The sequence below is a fragment of the Melanotaenia boesemani genome, chromosome 7 (assembly GCF_017639745.1).
Source record: "Melanotaenia boesemani isolate fMelBoe1 chromosome 7, fMelBoe1.pri, whole genome shotgun sequence".
NCBI classification, from domain to species: domain Eukaryota; kingdom Metazoa; phylum Chordata; class Actinopteri; order Atheriniformes; family Melanotaeniidae; genus Melanotaenia; species Melanotaenia boesemani.
This window is the reverse complement of record NC_055688.1, coordinates 8,225,309-8,246,900: the sequence shown is the minus strand read 5'-3', so window position 1 is coordinate 8,246,900 and position 21,592 is coordinate 8,225,309. Positions and strand designations below refer to the sequence as shown.

Sequence of the window (21,592 nt, the reverse complement as noted above, 5' to 3'; positions counted from 1 at the left end):
TTCTTTTTTTTTTCAGTCCTCAGTGTTGGGTTTGCGAACAACAACAGTGTTTCAAACAAGCAAATTACACAGTTTGATCAGTTCTTTTTATGCATCTACTGTACTTCCAATGAAGTCACTGTTTCTACTGCCTGCAGTGACCATGCAATCTGTACACGTCATTAGTCTGGCTTTGTTCCTTAGTTTACTTTTGTTCTTTCAAGTTTTGAGTCTTGTCATATTTTTGGTTTATGTGTTTTGTCTGTCACCCGCCTCTTAAGCCTGCATTTGGGTCCTCACGTCTACGGTTTGTGACAGTAAATGTAAATGTGATGTCTGTAATCTTCATCCATACTAACCCTCTGAGAGGTGAAAACAATCAGGGTCACATGATACACACATGGCTGCAACCTATCAGCTAACGGTTACTCAATCATCTTCCTCAATCTTTACATGCACTTTTAAAAAGTAAATCGTTTTTATATTTGAACGTGTCCATAACTCCAGATGGGAGTTTCTGATTTTTGGCTTTCCTGTGAGTTATTCTGATCTTCTGTGCTCTGGACGATGGCTGTCTTCACTCTAATCCGACACACAAACACTGCACAGTTTACAGCTGATCTCAGCAGACAGATCTTCCATCGGCTCTCTGTAAATTTGATGGACAGGGGATACTCGTCTCCTGAGAGATAAAACATCAGGCTGTCTGTTAAATCACCATCTAAAAGCCTTTAGGACAAACAGCCCTTTCAACGCTGCCTTTTTATCCCTGTTGTGCTTGACTTTTATCCCTCAGTAAACTGGATTTATTTCTTTCACTGTTCGCCTCAGTGCTTTTTATTTAGTCTTGTCTTGACTGACATTCTCTGCAGTTGCTGTTCTGAATAGTGCCGTATCAATAAAGTTTATTGTGTTGAGGGGTCAAGGGTGGGAGGTGTTAGAAATCACTGCAAGGTTTCATCTTTTATTTTTATTCCAGCAGGCCCACAAGTGACTTCACTGATCTGCTCATGTGTCACTGTCCTCATTCCCATATTTTCCAAATGCAGTAGAGAGTAATCATAAAGCTTAACTTCACATTGTGTTACATTATCAAGTTTTAAACTGGGGCATTATGATTGTGACTTTCTTTTTTTTTTTTTTACTTTTTTTATTTCTCTATGTGGGTTTGTTTTGAATCAAAGTGCAGTTTACTTTTGATAGAAACAAAAGCTCTTCCTGAAAGTTCTGAGATTCAGGGACAGAAAATCTAATTTAATATTAAAACTATATGATGGTGGAGGGGTGGGGTGGCTGGGGGTGCCAGTGGCCCTCTCATGCTGAATCCTGAAAACCCTAGTGGCCACCCTAAAAGCTGCATGACAGCAAATTTTAATTATTTTTATTATCTTTTCCATGTGCAGAAGCATCCCCACATTATGGCAGCTCTTCCAGACACTTTTACCGTGCACACATCTGTGGTGCACAGCTGTGTGCTGCCTCTTAGCACGGTCACTGCAGTGTGACATCAATTCTGTGAGATGAGTCATGTTGTGAATGCTGTGGTCTTGCAACAAAAACAGTGTATGATTCTGGATATAATGTTGGTGACAAAGATGAAGCATCAGCTCTCTCTTCTTCTTCTGTTCCTCAACTTGCCTGTTGAGCCTCAGATCCCATGGTCTCACTGGTATGAGTCTTTTCAGACGTTAACTGGCGATGCTACAGATTAGCAGCTAAAGGTGATGTTCATCTGAAGCTTGGGTGCTGAGGAACAACGCATTTTCCGCAAACTCGGCCACTAGCCAGACGTTTCGTGCCTCTAACACTGTTATCCCAGCTCCAGTATGCAACCGGGCGCCCGGTGGTGTTCATTTTGAGTCCACTCAGTCCGGCTGAGACACAGACAATACCTGTGGATAACTAAGGAAATTTAAATACAAATAAGAGTAGGAGTAAGATTGGAGGGCTAAACATGCAGCGTTTTCTATGTAGGTTATGTCTGCCTGCACTTAAAAGCAAAATAGCAAAATAGTATAATAGTTCAAAGTGAAAGTTATGGAATCTAATATGGCTGCCATCCTGTGATGCCACAATTTGAAATTAGATGAGTAATTTTAAAATCCGGTTCGTAATCAACATTATTTTATTTTAATTTTAATTTTTTTCTTGTTTACATTATGCCTCAAAAAGTTCAAAAACTCCTAACGGGTTAAGTTTGAACTGAGAATGAAAGACTGGACTAGAGAAACCTGTAGCTAACCAACAAACCGTGTTACTGGGAGTCATACCCCTTTAGGCTGCAGGCAGTACGATCTGGGTCATTTGGGGCTGTTGGCTGGAGGTCTTGCCCTTTCCTAATGGCTCTTCTTTTAAATTTCGAGGCCAAACAGATATCCTCTCAAACTGGACGAATGCCTTAAACCCCCAACATCTTTACAAGCTGATAAGGCTGACTTTCCAACTTGCTTTTTAAGTGTTGGCAGACCTAACCTGCATAGAAATATTAAATTTTTACTGTCTGAATTTTCGCAGAAAGTATGTAGTATGAAGCAACTCCAGCTCCTCTCCTTTCACCTCCACTTGTTATTTCAGAGCGGGGCACCGACTTTGTGCTGTCTGGTTTGTTATGCTAGAGTGTGCATTGCATGATGGGTAACATAGTGTGTTAAGCCGGTGTAAAGCCTGTGAAAATGTAGGCAGTAACTATTACAGGAGCTCATGTAAGCTGAACAAGTTCACATTCAAGTTCTTTATTTACAAATCTGTTGTGGTCAGTTCAACATTCACAGAAAAATGAATGAAATCAAGAACGCATTCATTTGAAAACTGGGGGCTGAGGTGTCATAACAACCCCATATGTTCAAGAGAGGCATGTATGCCACCCCGAAATTATGACAGATCCACCCTGGTCACCCCACTAGAAATGTTCTCTTTCCACCACTGCTAACAACGGTCTTTCTTTCTCAATGGAACCTCCCATAATGCACCGCTCCTCTTTTCCCACGTCTTTATGTGTCATTATTGCTCAATAATAATTTATTTATCCATTTATTTACTATCAATAGTGTGTAATCTGTCCTTATTCTTTCATTTGTGTACGTCTTTGTGTGCTTGTCAGTGTCCTGTCTTATTAGCGGAGACAGACGGCTGCTCTTCTTAGTTCTGATTCTGCTAGAAATCTCCTCATCTTAAAACGTAGCTCTTCTTCTCCACTCTCAACTGTTATGTTGTGCTTCCTTCGTGTCGTACCGAATTTGATGCAAATTGTTGAATTCTCAGAACATCTTTACAAAGACTGAATTAAATTAAAATACACTTCAATAGACTTTTTGTCTAAAATTCAAATAAGCAAAACAGTCATGAAACTGCCATTAAAGAAGTAATTATAAGCTTGAACAGCCACATTAGTCTGCAGACTGAAGTTTCACTATCACTATCAACTGGGAGACCTAACTTCAGATACTGTACCATCTCAACCAACTTTTTTTTTTTTTTCTTTTCGTAACCTCACCTTTGTTTGCTGTTTGCCCACAATTAGGCTTGATTTTAGAAAACCCTAGATGGACTGGTAGACTACATTTCACACAGCATCCTAACTGTTTTGGAATTGCGGTTGTACTTCTATAATAATATAATAAACATCACCATGTTGAATGAAGGATTATTCCAGCTATATTTCTAAAGAAATTAAGGTGAAAGCACCTTTATTTTTACAGGTCATCTTGAAGACAACATTTTAGATTAAACAACAAGCTCCTAAACATTGCTCCAGAGAGAGAGAAAAAAACAAACTTTAAACATGATTAAAAATTATTTAATTTTTATCTAATAATATAGAGAATCCAGAGAGCTCCTTCCTCTTTCGGGTCTAATGTTAAATCTCCATCTTTCCCTGCTGTCTTCTCTCATTGCTGCTCTGCTCTTTGTGGCAACTTTTTTGGGGGGGTGGTAATTTTCTCTAACCGAGGTCGAGTCTAAGAACTGTATCTCATGGAAGCAGCAGATGAGGTGAACCGAAACTATTTTGCTGCAGGGTCAACACTTCTACTTCACTACAGCTCCTCGTCTGGCAGCACTCCGGCCTTTTGTCCTCATCTTGTCCACTGACAGAAAGTGGCGGTCTGGGGCTGGTACCTGCCAGAAAGTGTGACATGCTCACAAAGCGAGCTGGAACAAGCAGGAATCTGGAGGCTCAGAGAGAGAAGGAACATGCAGTGAAAAAAGAGGCTTTCACAATGAAAGACGACAATGGCGGCGGCTATCAGCCTTTCTTTGTGGAAGGAGAAAAGCCAGCAGGTTTCCTCTGAGTTATCTGATGAACAGACGTCCGAGCATGCTGAAGCTCCTACAGCCAGATCGGACAGATCACCAAGACAGGACAGACCAAACCACTGATGCTCCTTAGTTTACAGAATTAAAAATAACCATGTAAATGTGCTAAATTCATCATTCCTTATGTTTGCAAAATGCAGGGCCATTTCAAATCAGGTGACCCAGAAAGCTGCTGAAATTTCAGCCAACTTTTTGTGACAGAAAATCTTTATTTTATGAAAAACCTGAACTTATTCTCATGCATGCTAATTTCAGTATAACAAAGAGGAGTAATCTGAGTAATCTGGCCCATTCAGTCAGAGCTGACTTACATATATTTTGAATGAACACTTTTTTCACACTTTGCTGATGTAGTTTTGATGTTTTCTTTAACTGAGTCAGGCTGATGTCTGACATCATTTGCATGACATAGCTTTGTAATGCAGCTGCTTTCTGAGTAGAAACATGCTGGCAAGCCTTTATTTGAAGTTTATGTCACAGAAACTTTTACCACCTGATTTTTTTCATGTCATTATATTTCAGATAAAATAAAGTTCATTTTTACCATCAGGTTGCAGTTGATTGGAATTTTGTCCTGATAAATCTGGCAAAGAATCCTGACTTTTACTCGGGTGCTTTTACTCCGAACATTTGAGTTGTATTCATAAATATTGCCACTATATTCCACTCACATCTGTATCCAACATTTTCTTGCACAATGTCTTTTCACATTTCATATATCCTGCAGCAAACTGTGTCACCAGACTGAGGCGCAGACTTTAGTTTGTCCAGCATCATCTCTACCGTTTCTACCAGAACAACAGCAGCAGCAGGGAGAAGGTCTTCAGTGATGGGGAATGTTTTTTTGGCCTTTATGTCACAAGCTGACACCACAAAAGAAGCCTCCACTTTTGATGTTGCAGTGGAGGCTTTGTGCTTCGTATCTTGTGTTGACTTTATTTCAGCCAACCTGAAAAAACTCTGGTGGATCACTAAAATGACAGGCATGTTTTGTTGTAAGATTCTGGAGGTGTGCTGGCTTCATGCAGTAGTTAGCTATCTCTTCTAACATAAGAAACATCACTTCTAGGGTGGGTTGTGATTTGCAGATAAATCATATTCAATTAAATTTTAAATAAATTTTACTGGATCTACATTTGCCGTCCTTGGCTCTGGACTTTCTGTGTTTTCAGTCAATGAATTCTTTAAAGTTTTGGCTGTGATAAATATTTTTAGGTTGACATGAGCCAGAAAATGTAAAATCTGGATTTGTTACAATGAATTAAACTGATTGATAAATATACATTTAACCTTCTAAACTTACATCTTATTAGTTATTAATATTATTATTATTATAGACTTTATTTGGCAACTCTTTTTTTCTTTTTACTCTTTTCTATTTGCTTATGTCTCCAGGACCCTGAGGGGTATGTGTAAACCCATTTGAGAGACAAATGTTAGATAAATGTTCTTGTTATACTGATCTCTTTTCTCCAGACCCTGCTGACGATCTCTCTCCGGCCATCTACACCACACCAGTGGTAAAGGATCCTCAGCATGATGCAGAGAAAACAACAGGAACCTGACGGAATGAAAGTTAAAGTGAAAATTTTATATTCCTTCTTGTTGTTACTGATAGGTCATCTGTAAAAAAAAAGACTTTTAATTAAGATTTGTAGGTTTAATGTTAACAAACCCTTTTCCCCCTAGCGAGCTGGGGCTTTGTAACACACCTAAAGCTAGATTTATAGCTGCAGGAACCTTTTCTCTGGGTCTTTTGCTCTTTTCCATCCATTGCCATCCTCTTTGTCTTTCTCAGCAGCTATCCCTTGCTAAGTGTTATGGTGCTTGTTGGCTTCTCTTCCCTGTCCTCTGCATCCCCGACCACCCTTTTTGCTCCTGGTTCTTCTCAAGTTTTTCCTTCTTGTTGTCTTGTGTGACCCTGTGCATCCTCAGGATGGAGGATTGAATGTCAGAGAAGATTAAAAAACAATCAGATGATTTTCTGGAAAGTTTTTGTTTAATGAAGTGACTTATATGCACAGTTGTTTTGGTTGGGACTAATGTGGATGATGTAATCAGTTGTTATTATGCTAGGAGTACAGCAAATTAGGTTGGATTGATTATAACATGATTACACTAATTTATAAGTACCTTGAGATGACTTTGTCATGAATTGCCATAAGAGAAAAAAAAGCTAAATTAAATTAAATGTTCACCTCAAGAAATTCATGTTTTTAAGTCCTGTGCCTTTCATTTACCTCAAATCCTGCAACATTTTAAGCCCCTTATCACATGTTCATGATAACAAATGAAATTAAATTGAAATTTGAATTTAATCGAATACTTTATTTAAAAAAAATGAATAAGAAAAAAAAAATCCTAAAGATTTATGATTAAATATATTTCTATACATTTAAATATAACAGAAGTGTTCATAATAAATATTCTAGTACAACAGTTACCAAGGGTTTTGACAGAACCGCCTCCACTGGTGGGTCAGACAGCTGTGGTGAGTTCATGTCTGCAGGACAGCAGGGTTTCTTTGTTTTCATAAGCAAAAACTGCAACAAAAAAAAGGAAAATTTCCCCTAGAATAATGCTGGCAATTCAAATAAAGCTCTCTGGCAAATTCTCAAGAGTTTCAAGTAATTATTGTTAAACTTATTGTTAAAAATTATGGCTCCAAAGTACAAGGATCCCAGGCTGACTTAGACTGTGAAATTTTCCTCTGGGACAGACTTTATTCAGTTATTTATTTATTTTTGCAAAGACTAATAAAACACTGTAAACAGAAAAGTTTCACCAAGTTGCAGAAGCTGGTGGAACAGAGTTAATGTGACGTCATAACCATTAAACAGGAAAACACATCAACATCACACCACAGAGTGTTTGATAATCATGAAAAACATTTTCATGATTTATGAAACTGAGTCATGGAACTGGAAGACAAGTTGGCCATTGAAGAAAAACAAGACTGAAGGCTTTATGATAAGCAAAGAAAGCAGAAATATTAATATGAAATGCATGATGGACTTTTCTGAATATTCAAGCAACTCGTTGCATCCTGCTTTTTCTTCTTAGCAGAAAGCTCGGAGGATATTTTGAGCAAAGTGCAACCTCTCATGTGTTTAAAGCTGTTCTTCATTACCACTCCTCTGCCTCTTGTTTGGGACGTCTTCTCTCGAAGCTCGGAGCATTAAAAATTGAAAGCGTTCTTTGTGTTGATGCAGAGGGAAGGGAGGGGAGTGAGAAAACAGCAACGACGCTCTTTTGAGTGCTACTCCTGTGCTCTTGAAAAGCCGACATCAATGAAGCGGGGATGTAAAAGAGAAGATTTTTTTTTCTTTCTAAAAAAAGGGAAAAGCAGAAGACGACATGAAGAAGTTGTTGTCACTCTGTTTGTTTTTAATGTTGGGATGTTAAAAAAAGCTGTCGGAGTGCTATGGTTGTGGGGAGATGAACACGTACAGTACAGGATGTTAGATCTTTCTCCCCGAGGAGTCTGACACAGAAAAATAAAGAAATACACATCACAGCTGCTGCGTTCAGATCCAACATCCAGCAGCTCCTCAGTCACTGATTCATGCTCAGGTCTTCCAGCATGCCTTTTTTTTTAAGTGGAGACTAATAAAGCTCAATATTATCATTATTATGAGTTATTATTATGGCATTATGATGTCAGCTCAGAAGCTTAAGAGATGAGAGAAAATGAGGAGACAGTAAAGGAAGATGACAAGCAAGAGAAAGCCAGACATGAGGCATGGACGATGGTCAATGGTTTAGAGCCGCCAGGACCCCTGTTCTCATATTAATCATGTTTAATTCTATTTAGGCTTGGCAGTGTAATTCAATATAACCCCAGCACAGTCCAAACTGTAAAATGGAGATGAAAGAAGAGCTTAAAGGGCAGTCTAATTATTTTTTCTGACATCTTTGACACAAAAAATAAAAGAAAAGTTATGCCACATGTTGAAAGGGAACATCTGTGCTGAGTGTGTCTCAGGTGGTGGAAAAGGCCACCCACGACCTGCAGGGATTTGAATTGATCTCAGCTTGAAGCTCAACTGAAAGAACTCCAAGTCGCCCTTGCCTTGCATGCTGCTCTGTGAGCATGTAGGCGTTTTGTCCATTAACCTCGTAAGCCTAAGGCTATTTTGGGACATTTCTACCTGGAAGAAAAAAAATGATCCGGTTCAGCTGACATCTGTAAGGCTCTAAGGGTTAGAAACACCAGGGGTTTTCAAAGCAGAGACATGTGCAGAGACATGGAGAGATTTTAAAATTCATATCAACAGTGATGTGATTGAACATGTTTTGTTTTTTGTTTTTTGTTTTTTTCACCTGTGCTTTGCTAAATTTGATGCAACAGAAATTTGTTTTAATTGTTAGGGTTGCAGTTGGCTTCTTTTTAAAAAAAATTACAACAGGTGATAAAGATTGTTTGTGAAATTACAAACATCTGCAACGAGTTGACGTTCGAGAGCAACAGGAAAGCCGTCCACAGACTCTAAATTAACACCCACCAACCCTTAAAATGGGAGCTTCATTTAATTTTGGCAGATATAAATGAAGACCTACTGTCCATTTCAGCCAGTGATGAATGAATAAAACCATTTTCGTTATTTGTCCTGGCAGTGCTGCTACTACATTTGATTCAGATTCAGACAAGGCTCTGAAGACCATAGTTCTGATGAGGACATTTACTTATGTGTCAGCTCAATGAGAGGTTTGGATGAATAATATATTTAGTTGGGATTATTGTATTTATGTTTCTAATGTTTCTTGTTTATTGAGCTTTTATTTCTGTTCAAATACTTCTTCCTATAAGTAGCACTTTTTTACTTTCTAACTTTTTCGTTTTGATAGCGCGGTGACATTGGTTGTGTACATTCCTGGAGCTGCTGTAACCCTGCAGCAACCTGAGGCTTCCCTTCCTTTCCCTTCCTTTATATATATATATATATATATATATATATACACTTATAATTTGGCTTATTTTCCCCCAAAGAAGTTTGGCTGGAGATGAATAAAGTTGATTTATATTCTTGATTTTGCGTATTTACTGGCTCCTGTTTAAACAGGAATATAACTCCTGGGTGCACATGCTAATATTCACTAAAGGCATTGTGGTCAAGGCTGCAAGAGTGAGTACAGCTGATTTTATCTATAAATCTTAAAACTGTAGCATCCACAATACAATTCGGGGACAAAAAGTTGCTTTGGATAAAAGTGTCTGTAGAATAGAATAGAAAAAGAAATGAGATCAGTGGGCTGTAAGATGGCTGTTCATTCTGTCCCAATATTATCTTTCAAAACTAATGAGATTAAATTAAATTTAATTATTTCAGGATGTTGTGTGGTCTAATACAACCTGCAGGATAAGGTGTTGTGCCATCCTTTTACATTGTCATAGTAATAGGCTCCCTGTGAGGTAGCCATACAGCTGTTACTTGGTGTAGTAGTTGGTACTATTGGCAATCGGACTTTAGCAGGTTTAACTTTTGGTGTAATGATGTAAATCTGTGTGTTTTTTAAATTTAAAATCTTCATTTGTCATTATATGATACATAAAGAAAGACTTTAAGAGCAGGTAGAGGTTATAGAACAATTCAAAAGATTATTTTTGAGGACACAAACTGCTGGAGATCTCTACAGAAACAAGAGAGGCTGGGTTGCTGAATTCCAGCATAGAGAGGGAAAAAAGGGTAAGTCCTGCCAAATTAAAGACTGTAAAAGAAAATATATTGTACAATGCAAAAGTCCTACATCCTTCTCATCTGCATATCCATACTATGTAGAATGGAGAGAAAGTAAATGGTTGTACCTTTGTCCTTTTTTCCCCAGAAAGCTTCACATCAGACCCAAAGGAGAAACTCCTACAAATTTCCATCCATCCGTCTGTCCATCCATCCATCCATCCATCCATCCATCCATCCATCCATCCAGGACATCCATGCAGTCCTAACAGCAGGCATAAGAGGGCAATCTCCTCCCAGGAAGCCAGTCAGGCAGTGTAGTGGGTGGGGGTGGATGGTTTGATTGACAGTCATGGGGTCGGGTTGCCAGACGCCCTGCTGAATAGGAGCTTACATGATGAGAAAAAGACTCAAGCACACATGCAGCTTGTTGGGAGGAATTTAGAAAAAAAAATCAGGAAGATGCTTATTTTTCTGTTGCGTCTCCTCAGCAAGCTGCTGAGACTACGGGCAGGATTAAAAGCTTCTGGGTTCATGGTGTATCACAATGCTTAGTTTGATTCTGTGTGTGTCTCAGGCTTCTCATCCCGCTCTTCAAATATGTGATGAACCTACTGTGTTACACAGTTTGAATCTTTAAAAATCTGCTATGGATTTTCTGACTGAAAGTTTAACCGTATGAGCTACTCTGAATGTGAGCACTGATTATACATTTGAAAACAACAAATCAGCTGATTGTGTGAGGAGGAAATGAGACCCACGTGTGAAGCAACTTTCCACATGATTTTATCAAACTGCAGATGTTGAAAGTTCACCTTTCACCTATCTGTTACTGCAACATGAAGCTTGTGTCTGCAACACAAGCATAATGGATCCATCCCTGTGTTGAGCAGTTAAAAAGGATATTTATTCTTTTTTTTTTTTTTTTTTTTTTATTCTCCAAATGCAGCCTTCTAGTTGTTGTTGTTGCTTTTTGTGTTTTTCCTTTCTTTAAGAGTCCACTGTTCTTGTTTCTAAAATGCATTGGCCAACACTAGATGCTTATTTACATACTGAAATAAGTTTGCAGGAATAAGGATGCAGGAAATGTTTTTCCTGATAGCCACAGTAAGTTCTCTTGTCTTTTTTAGCAATTAAACAGATATTCAGAAAGCTTTCTTGGTCTTGTAGCCTTTAGCTTGGCCCCCACAGTTCCTATTAAGGAGCATTTCCTAATCAGACAGACAGCTAAAAACACGTTGCTCTCTTCTTTTATCCTTCCATTTCTTTATTTATCAGTTATTTACATTTTTACAGCACTGTAGAGATGTTTAGAAGTAACAGCTTCTGGAGGCTTTGATTGTTCAGCCATGTTCGAACAAATTCTAATTCATTGTTTTTATTCACTCAAGTTTGCATGAGGATCTCTCTATTTGTGAAAAAGGAGAAAAAAAGTTTTGATTTGCCTTTTTTTCTTTTTTTCTTTTTTTTTTTCAGACCAACTTGCTCACCAAATAGAAGAATGGAAGAGTGTTTACAATTGACAGTTTTTACATTATATTACATATTGACATTTAAAGTACAATCAGGGAGAGGAGGCGGTCTGGTTTAGGAATGCCAGGCCTTCAACCTCAGACCGAAACTTCAGCATACACTGAAGTGGTTCACAGATGAGTCTGCAGTGGGGGTGTAAATCAGACTAATCTATCTACATTCCAGCCCTCACCTCTGGTCACCACATTTGTTAGAGGCCAAAAGAATGAGATTACAGATCCAAACAGTTGAAATGAACTTTAGAAGATGGCCAGGCTCAGCCTGAGAGATAAAGTAAGGATCTCACACATCCAGAGGAAGCTTGAACTTCAAAGAAGTGAGATGAGCTGGTCCAAGCATCTGATTGGGATGCCCCCTGATTACTGCTTCTTGGAGGGTTTCCAGGCTCATCCTTCTAGATTAGCAGATGAAAGGCAGGGTAGACCCTGGACAAGTCGCTAGTCCATCACAGGGCCAACACAGAGCGACAAACAACTCACACTCACTCACAGGGAGAATTTAGAGTGACCAGTTAACCTAAAATAGATGTTTTTGGACAATGGGAGGAAGCCAGAGAACCCATGCATACACGGGAAGAACATGCAAACTCAGTTCAAAGTTCAACCCTGCCCCCAGCCGAGGCTCAAACCAGCGACCTTCTCATTCTTCTTTTCACATGTAACTTTTGTTTTATATCTACTCATATGATGATGTTTTTATTATGTCTTCTTATTCGCTGTGAAACTACGAATAGACATGCGCATTTTTGCTACAATCTAGCATATTTACATTTTGTATTTTTTATACTATTCATTGACCTGGTCCAAAATAAAGAAATGAATGAATAAATAAACATGATATAAATCAATAGTACAGACTTGACTTGTGAAAATGATGCAGAGCAAAGCATCTCTTCAGAGACTCCTTACCTCCTCCTGTGCCATCTTTGTATCATAATGAATAATTCCAGCTGTTTTTCTTTTCTTCCTGCATTTAAATTCATGCTGCACATGTCCTTCCTGCCTTTAACATGATTTCCTTTTATCAACCACTCAGTAAACAGTATCATTACATGGCTGTGTGTAATGTGCTGTACTGATTAAATATCAGCCCAAGTTGGGAATGTTTTCATGCCTTTTGAATCAGAACTGTTCTGGCAGCACATTAGGACCAACAGACTGTCAGATAGGGGAGGTCACAATGATTGGACTGACTATATAACATCTAATGGTTATCTGGTGGCCACAAGTCTAATTTTTATAACCAAGTTTAATTTATTTTAAAAAAAAGAGCATGTCAGAGTTACAGTGGTGAATAATGGAGGTGTTGATGCTGTCAAGGAGTCTAAACAGCAGCAGTTCTACCAAATCAGCTTGTATGAGGCACGATGACTCAAACACACTCTTGTTTGCCTGTTTTGTGATGTCAATTGCTTTACCCATCACTCAGCCTTCACAAACTCACCTCCAGCATCAACTCTGCGCTCAAGCATAAATTTTGTAATGATAGTCTTATTCTCAAAGTTCAATAATGAGCCTTCATGCTGGGGTCAATGACTTGCCTTTCAGATGAGACCGGGATCACTTCTTTAATTAAAATGATTCAAGAGCAGTCACATTTCATGCTGGTATGTCATTTTCCAACTTAGACACAAAAACAAGGTGCTTATCTCAGGGTCGATAGTCTCTTGGAACTCATCACAGCAAGCATTAAATTATTTTCGTCATTGTTGTTATGCTGTGTGGACTTTTTCAATCCAAGTACACTCAAAATGCCGCACACTCATGCTGCTGCCCCGCACACAGATGCAGCAAGGATGATGATCTTTTTATGCTGTCAGTCTTAGTAGTAAAAGCAGCAGTAAAAGGCATGCACATGAAAGACAAAAGACGAGAAGACCCCGCTGGCCGAACCAACGCCAAGTGACTGACTGAGAACCGTTGTCGTGGAGACGGAAGACAAAGTGATGTTTCTATCCCAAAAGAAAAAAGAAAAAACACAAAGGGCATGTCTTCTATTTAAACCTTTCAGTCAGCTTTCTAACTGATCCACTCTAACAGTCTGTCAGATGGACGAAGCAGGAAAGGGAGAGAAGGTGAGAATGACTAAGAGGCTAGAAATCAATGTCACATCAATATAATCACACAGCTGTTTCCACATCAAACTGAAACACACAATGGACTGTGGACACAGAAGCCGTTTGTAGCTATGTCCTTGTTTTCCCTGCAGCTCAAGTCCAGTCCTCAAGAGCTACCATCCGACAACGTTTAAATGCCTCCCTTCTTCAACACACCTTAATCAAATGAGTGGCTCGTTTCCAGGCCCCTGCAGAGCTGAATGATATGTGCATGAGGGGATTCAGCCATTTGATTCAGGTATGTTGGAGAAGGGAAGAAGAATAAACCACACAAACACTAAACTGCTTACGTCATTACTACAAAGACTATTTTACTTATTTTATGGCAGACCTTGACCAATGATGATCAAACGTATTGTACATAAATCTTTTGATTCTGAGAAAATGCTGCCAACTAAAATGTCTTAACAGAAGTATTCGTTTTAAAATAAACAGGTATGTGTAAATTTCCTTATTCATATTAATAAAAACATCACAATTAGCAGAAAATAAGACACGATTGAATGAAAAGCTTGTTAAACTTTCAATTTATCCAATTATGAATAAGTTCAGATCTCATCTTCTGAGGAAACAGCTTTAAAACGAGTGAATTACAGCAACAGCTTTTTACAAAGTTGCTGATTTTTCCCCTCAAGCATGAACAGAAATGTGGGATGCTTCAATACCAGACACAAAGGCTCGCTGAACAGTTTAATGAGTGTGAAAATGATGTGAATTCAGATCAGTCGCCTTTACAACCCTGCTGAACATGTCATGTTAGAAAGCGCCCTCCGCCACCATCATTAACATCAGGGACTTTCTTCAGAAACAACACTCTTCGCCCCTTCAGCAGAGTTCAGAGACTTCTGTGACAATGAGCTCTGAAGCTGATGTAGAGGCGCGCTGTAGATCAACCCCTTTGTTAAAACTCTTTAGATTGGTTTGTTCCGTTGATTTGTATTTTTCACTCTACAGAAGAAATGTGCTGCTAAACTGCTTGTAGAGCTTGTTTTTCCCCTTAAGGAAGCCATACTCATTTTTATCATCAAGACTGGAGTTGCTAAGCAAGAAGCCAACAACAAGTGAGTTAAGCTAAGCTTAAGTTAATATTAATATTAAGTTAATATTTTAGCTTCATTCACCAGGATGTGCAAGCAATCTTTATGCTGCTGACTACAGACTGGGGTCTCACCAAGAATCTAGGCCAAAAGTCCTGAACTTTGATCCTTAAAGGCAACTGTCCAGCAGTTATATATAACAATTATAGTGTGTTTACACCAAAGACGGGTAGCAGTTAAAAAAAAAATCCAAAAAGTTAAGAGATGTGTCATTCAAATAGTTTGCTTTGTAGTTTGGTTTCTGTTATCTGGTACCTAGCATGTTTTCAAGTATGTCATAGTGACAGCGATTTTAAGAGTATATTTAACTGCCATGAACCCTTCCTGTTGTTTGTAAATGTATTTTATATGCTTTTAAAATGGTACCCAGCCAGTAGCATATTCTGTGAACATAAGGGAAAGTTTTAAAGGGTTTTTAACATACGTCCTTTTTCCATGCTTATCAGAATGTTCCCCGTTGCCATTAAATACAAGTGTTCTGCCTACTGTTGAGGCGGAAAGAGGGTTTGTAGGTTGCGATACTTTTCACCAGCGATTTGTTTTTGTGACTAAATGTAATATTTTGGTCTTGTTCGTTATTGTATTTGTTTAAGATGAATTGGTATTTATTTTCTTTTGTAACGATGCTTTCTATGAATCTTTATGCACTTTCTATTTAAATTGATTTTTTTTGTTTGTTTTTTTTTTTTTTTCTTGTATCTGTGAAAAATTGGTTTTCTTTTGTTGTGAGTAATGAGCACTTTGACATTGTCTGAATTAAAAATGGAGTTTAGAATAAACAAGCTCTGCCCTGGACAGCACGGTAAAACCAGACTCCTCTCTGTGATTTACAGTGTACTGGCTACACGGCGCTCTCTAGCCAGCTTCCTGCTGGTCCAGATATCTCCTAGGTCTGGTGCCGGTAACATGAGCAGTCTTAATCCTAACTTTTTTTCCCGACCATAAGTTTTAGACTTAAACGATTTCCCCTGTTTTCATCTGCTTGGCTGTGTAGAAGCTCCCTTGAAGCAGCAGGTAGTTCAGTATCAGAGATTAGCTATCAGGGAATTAAACTGTATTGAACCAATTCAAAGCTTAAATATTTCTTAGGCAAGGCAAGGCAGTTTATTTGTATAGCACATTTCATGTACAGGACAATTCAAAGTGCTTTATATAAAACAAAAGCATTACAGATATTAAGAAATACTTACTTCTTTGACATCACAGAGCTCAACTTTTAAAGGTGTCTAGAGCTGAACTCAGATTTAAAAACCGATACAAATGTATGATTACATAAATTTATTTTTTTGTTAACTCTTTGATATAGGTGTCACTTTATATCTTATAATCATGATATAAAAATAATGAAATATATATTTTTTGTAGACTGATATCATGAAATAATTTTTTTGTTTTAAAAAGTTTTACCGTCAAGATCTTGGGATTGCAAAATTCCCAGAAAAGATATAGTTTTAAGTTCAAATTATTGGGTTCTTCCTCATCTACAGTGACGCTTGGTGGCATGTTTGATAATATTTAATTGGAATTGGAAGCTAAAAAGCAGAAAACATGTATAAAAGAGATATAAGAGTGCAGAAGTGCTGTGCTATTTTTATGCATATATGACATCATGTTGCTTGGCCTGAACATTTGTCATAGTTATGATCTTACTATGTAAAATGATATGTGCATATTCTCACTCAGGATTGGTGGTTGCTCCCCATCACAATCCCACCTTTGGTCCTACCTACCTGCCAGTAAGTCTGACTGATCCAGTGTTTTCTCATTGTTCACAAATCAAGATAAGTTGTTACCTGCACCTGTTGAAGATGAAGTCAGCCTCCTGTTAGCTGCTGCTTTTTGGTTGAGCAGCTTGCCATTGTACCTTCTGTTTCTGTGTGTTTGTCTTGCTTGTTTAAAGAGCATCCTTGTAATCATCCTGCTCACATCTGAAGAATTGTGAGCCAGACATTTAATTGGTACAGCCAATGTTTTGACTAGTTGTAGCTTTGACGCTGAGTCTGGACTGTAAGCTGTACTCAATATTCAGGCAGCCATCGTCTGTGATGTTTGTCTGTGAAAGTTAAACCTGTATTGGCACATTTGATTTCCACTTCTGGGAACAATGCCAGACCTGGATAATTTTGGTTTAGCACATTTAAATGAAACTTGATTTTTCTAAGATTAGATTCACTTTGAGTCAGATGTGAAAATGTGTGTGTTTGGGGTTGTGTGGGAAGCACAGTATTCCACTTACCTCTTTGTTTTCAGGTGAGAACTATATAACTTAACTCTATTTGTATATATAACATCCACAGGCCCTAATTTTTTTCACCTACTCATTCCATCTGAATGGATGGGAGGATGAGTGCTGCAATATACATAGAGATCCTTGTAGAAAACCTCTATAGTGCATCTTCCTGACAGTAAGACTTTCATCCCCACAATGACCTAAAGTAAGTGGCAGAAAACCTCCAGAGTAGCTTCACAACAACTCTGTGACTCTCTTTGAGTAGTCCACCCCAAATATGAAAACTCAAGAAAACATCTGTTAGATCTGAGAGACCTGAAGATGAAAGTTCACAGATGATTTCAGTTAACTATGACTGAGTCAGAGAGAATCTGCAGAACTAAGGTCAAAAAAACTTCCTACATGCAGAAGAAAATTCAAACCGAACCCTGTCAGAAAGGCTTCTAAAAAGTTTAAGGTCTGAAAAGTTTTGTAAAGTAGACGCTGAATGAATTTCACATGAAGTGAACAGACTGAATGATTTCTAAAGTAATTATGCAAAGAATGAAGACAGCAGCGCATAGTACAGGATTCTTTATTTACTGTAAGTTTTGATCTCTTCATCACTAAGGAGGGAAGATTTCAGAAGCCTTTCTAATGTGTTTAATTCTCAGTTTTCTGGTTCTTTATTTCTGCCTGTCAGGTCACGTTTCATCTCTTGTGTAGTATTTGATTGATTGAAGCAGTGTGTGTTGTGGTGTGATTAACTCCCTCTAATTAGGATCCTTTTTTTTTTTTTTTTTTTTTTTGCTGTAAACACAGGGGATTAACTGCAGACAAACACACCTATAAAACAATTAATGTTCTAATCAGCTAAAGAGTGCTGCTGCCTTTCATCACCAACGCAGCATAGCGACTATCAACTGAAGCTTTCTAGTTCTTTTCTCTTCTGACACCTTTGTAACTTTTTTTTAATTTCAGTTCTTTTTTTCCTAGATTATTTTTCACTCTTCATCCTCTGCTTCTTTGCTTCATTCACTCAACCTGTCTCAGATAAAACAGCAGGCTAATTTTACTTTTTGGTCATTTTGAAGAGTATATATCCATTAGTCTAGAAAAAGTTAAGTCCACCATGGTTTAATAAGTAGAGATCAGTTCTGTTAGAAAATTGCTTTTATTAAATCACATGATGTTTCTGCCATGACCACACTCTGTCCAGCCATGCACCACAGCAATCCAGATTGTTGATTGTCCACACCTGTTCCAGCCAGTCACCCTGCCTAACACATGACTTGTGCAGGCTGACATACTTTCATCAAATTTGGTGATCAAACTCTATACCGTTTTGGTGTAAAATAGATGAGATCAAGACTTTTCATAACAAGTCCTGCAATGTTTCTGCTTTGTAAGTACACATTTTAGCCATTTTATCTTTCCTTCCTGCTTTTAAACCTGTCAGGAATGTACAATTATGATTGGTCATCTGCTGGCTACTAGTTAGATTTCCAGTGTTACTGTAGGTTAAACCGTATCACTTAAATAATAATAATAATAAAAAAAATAAAAAAACCTGGATGTGTTGACCCTACTTTGTAGTTCGGGCCACAGATTTGAATAGAACTGCAGGGTAGTTTAATCGGTCAAAATGAGAAATTACCAATTCTGGTCTTTGAGGGTGGCTGTCCTCCAAGTTTTTTAGATGATTCTCTGCTTTATTATACCTGACTGAAATGAACAGGTCATCAACAGCCTTGTTCGAAACTTGACTGCAAGCTGTTGGAGAACCATTGTATTTAAATCAGGTGTTTTGGAACAAGTAAACAATTAAAATCTGTAGGACAGTGGCCCACGAGGACTGACTTTGGACATCCCTGTGATAGTCTGGTGACTCATCCAGAGTGTACCCTGCTTAGCTTGATGGCAGCTGGGAAGAGTTACAGCAGCACTACAACCTTAACACTGTAAAACCCAAATGTGGAAAAAAAAGTTTTTTTTTTTTTTTTTACTTTCTTTCTTTAGAAATGTCAAATTATTTCAACATTGGGCCTTGATGATAGTACAATTTCTGTATTTGTACTCACTGTCAAATATACAGAACAATTAAGGGTTCATCTACAGTATGGATGCTCAAAAAACACTAAAATAGTAAATATGAGTAATAATCACACAACAGTAATTTTTTTCATGAATCATAATTTAATATTGCAAACTTTTCACTCCTACCTGTAGAGGAGCCAGGCACTGATCATAGTGAGGATGTCAAAAGATGTATAAGTACCAGTGATGCAATTTCTTTGGGAACTTGTATTTGGCTCAAAATTATTTTGAAAACTCCACATCGCTGATGTATTTATTGTAAGTACCCACAATATGAGGCCTTTCAACTTAATGTTGGATTTGTTAACTTCGTTTCAGCATTGAGTCTTTTCACAGGTTCAAGAGATGAGACAGAGGGACTGTCCTGCTGCGTCATCCCATAGCACAGATGTTGTGATTTGCCTTCAGTCTGACATGAAACGTTCATCTCCCCTTTTTCTTTAAGCTCCTTTTTCAACCACATAGTTCGGTAAGTGCACTTGTATTCTTATAGTATGGATTTGACAGTCAAAAAACTAATGTACTAATGGGACACAGGTGAAGATGTTTGCACAGATCTTTTTCTCACGTTCTGGAAGTGTGGAGGCAAGCTTCATTATAACATCACATAACATTTCAAGTTCAGATTTGGTTTGTCTTTTATCAACAGTGCCTTGGAACACACTGAGTCGTCAAGGATGCCAGAGATTCCAGTTCTCACCCACAATTTGAAATCCTATGGGTGGGGTTTGCCTCACATATACTGTTAAATGCCACTTAATTTCTCCTTGAATAGAATCAAAACCTCTCCTGTCCAGCATCATAGCAAGCAGAATGATCTGTCTGGTTGCTGTATTGTGCCGAACAAAGTTTGCTTTGCCAAGAGGAGGCTTATGGGTATAACGCTCCTCTTGATAATCTGATTCATTCATTTATTTATTTACTTTCAATCATGGAATCTATGTAATCTTGCTGGACCTGACAACCTGACAGAAAAAGAAGGAAAACAGCAAAAAGACAAAAACACCACAGACAAAAGGCAACGACCTTTCAATCCACACTATCGCTAGACAACAAACTGCTATATTTGTACATAAATACACCAGAACATTTCCTGTGGTTTTTACAGAAAAACAGAACTGCTAGTGATAACAGTTCTTAAATAGTAACCAAATCACAACAATAACCAGATACAAACTCACAGGAAAAAAAAAAAAGAGAAATGATTGCTTATAAAAGCAATTAACATACTAAACATACTAAATTGAACCCCAAGACCATTTACATCCCCAGAGAGTAGAACAACAGAACAATGCAGCAAATGCTACTTTGGGGTACAACATAATAGACAAGAGGGTAGCCTCCCTCTGACTGGGGGGATGGATTCTGACTGTTGTTTGTGCTTATGCACCGAACAGCAGTTCAGAGTACCCGCCCTTTGTGGAGTCTTTGGATGGAGTATTGGAGAGCACTCCCTCATTCTGCTGGGGGACTCATGTGGGCAATGACAGTGAGACCTGGAGATAAGTGACTGGGAGGAACGCACAGTGAGAGAGGGATGGGGTGGTCAACTCATCACCACTCAGTGGTGAGCTGGCTCATATCATGGTGTTTCTTGAGCCAAGGTCAACCATGTGCTGTATTTTTAAAGTGCTACATAAATAAACATGGTATGCTATGGTATGGTCTGGTATGGCATGGGGTAGATGCTGGTCAGGCATCGATACTCATCAGCTGATGGGTATTGGCAGGCTAAGCAGTACGCGGTTTTGGCAGTTGCTAAGGCAAAAACTTGGGCATGGGAGGAGTTCGGAGAGGCCATGGAGAACAACTTTTGGACGGCTTCAAGGAGATTCTGGCCCACCATTCGACAGCTCAGGAGGGGGAAGCAGTGCACCATCAACATTGTAAACAGTGGGAATGAGATGCTGCTGACCCTGACTGTGGGTCTGTGGAAGGAATACTTCGAAGGCATCTTCAATCCCACCAACACATCTTCCAATGAGGAAGCAGAACTGGGGGACCCAGGGATGGGCTCTCCTATCTCCGGGTCTTATAGTGGCTGAGGTCCTTGAAGGCTCCTCTGTGGCAGTTTTCCAGGGATGACATGATGCGCTCAAAGTTCCTTAAGGCTCTGGATGCTGTAGGGCTGTCTTGGTTGGCATGTCTCTGCAGCACTGCGTTGACATCAGGGACAGTGCCTCTGGACTGGCAGACTAAGGTGGTGGTTCCACTCTTCAACGAGGCGGTCAGAAGGTGTGCCACAACTACTCCTCAGGTTCCCTGGTAGGGTCTATTCAGGGATTCTGGAGAGGAGATTCCATCGGGTAGTCAATCCACAGATTGAGCAGGAGCAGTTGGTTTCATTCCAGTCGTGGAGCAGTGGGCAAGCTCTACAACCTCTTCAAAGTTATGGAGAGGGCATGGGAGTTTGCCAAACCAATCTACTTGGAGAAGTTATTCATTTGTGTCCCCCAAGGACTCCTGCCGGGGGGTGCTCTGGGAGAATGGAGTACCGGACCCACTTGTACGAGCTGACTGGTTCCTGTACGACCAATGCTAGACCTTGGTTCATATTGCCAGCAGTAAG

General features: G+C 38.8%; 1 long non-coding RNA gene across 1 annotated transcript in view; it reads right to left on the bottom strand.

Annotated features, from left to right (window-relative positions):
* The window catches only part of LOC121642872, a 296,332-nt gene that overhangs the window by 139,280 nt on the left and 135,460 nt on the right, over window positions 1-21,592 (bottom strand). The window lies entirely within an intron of this gene.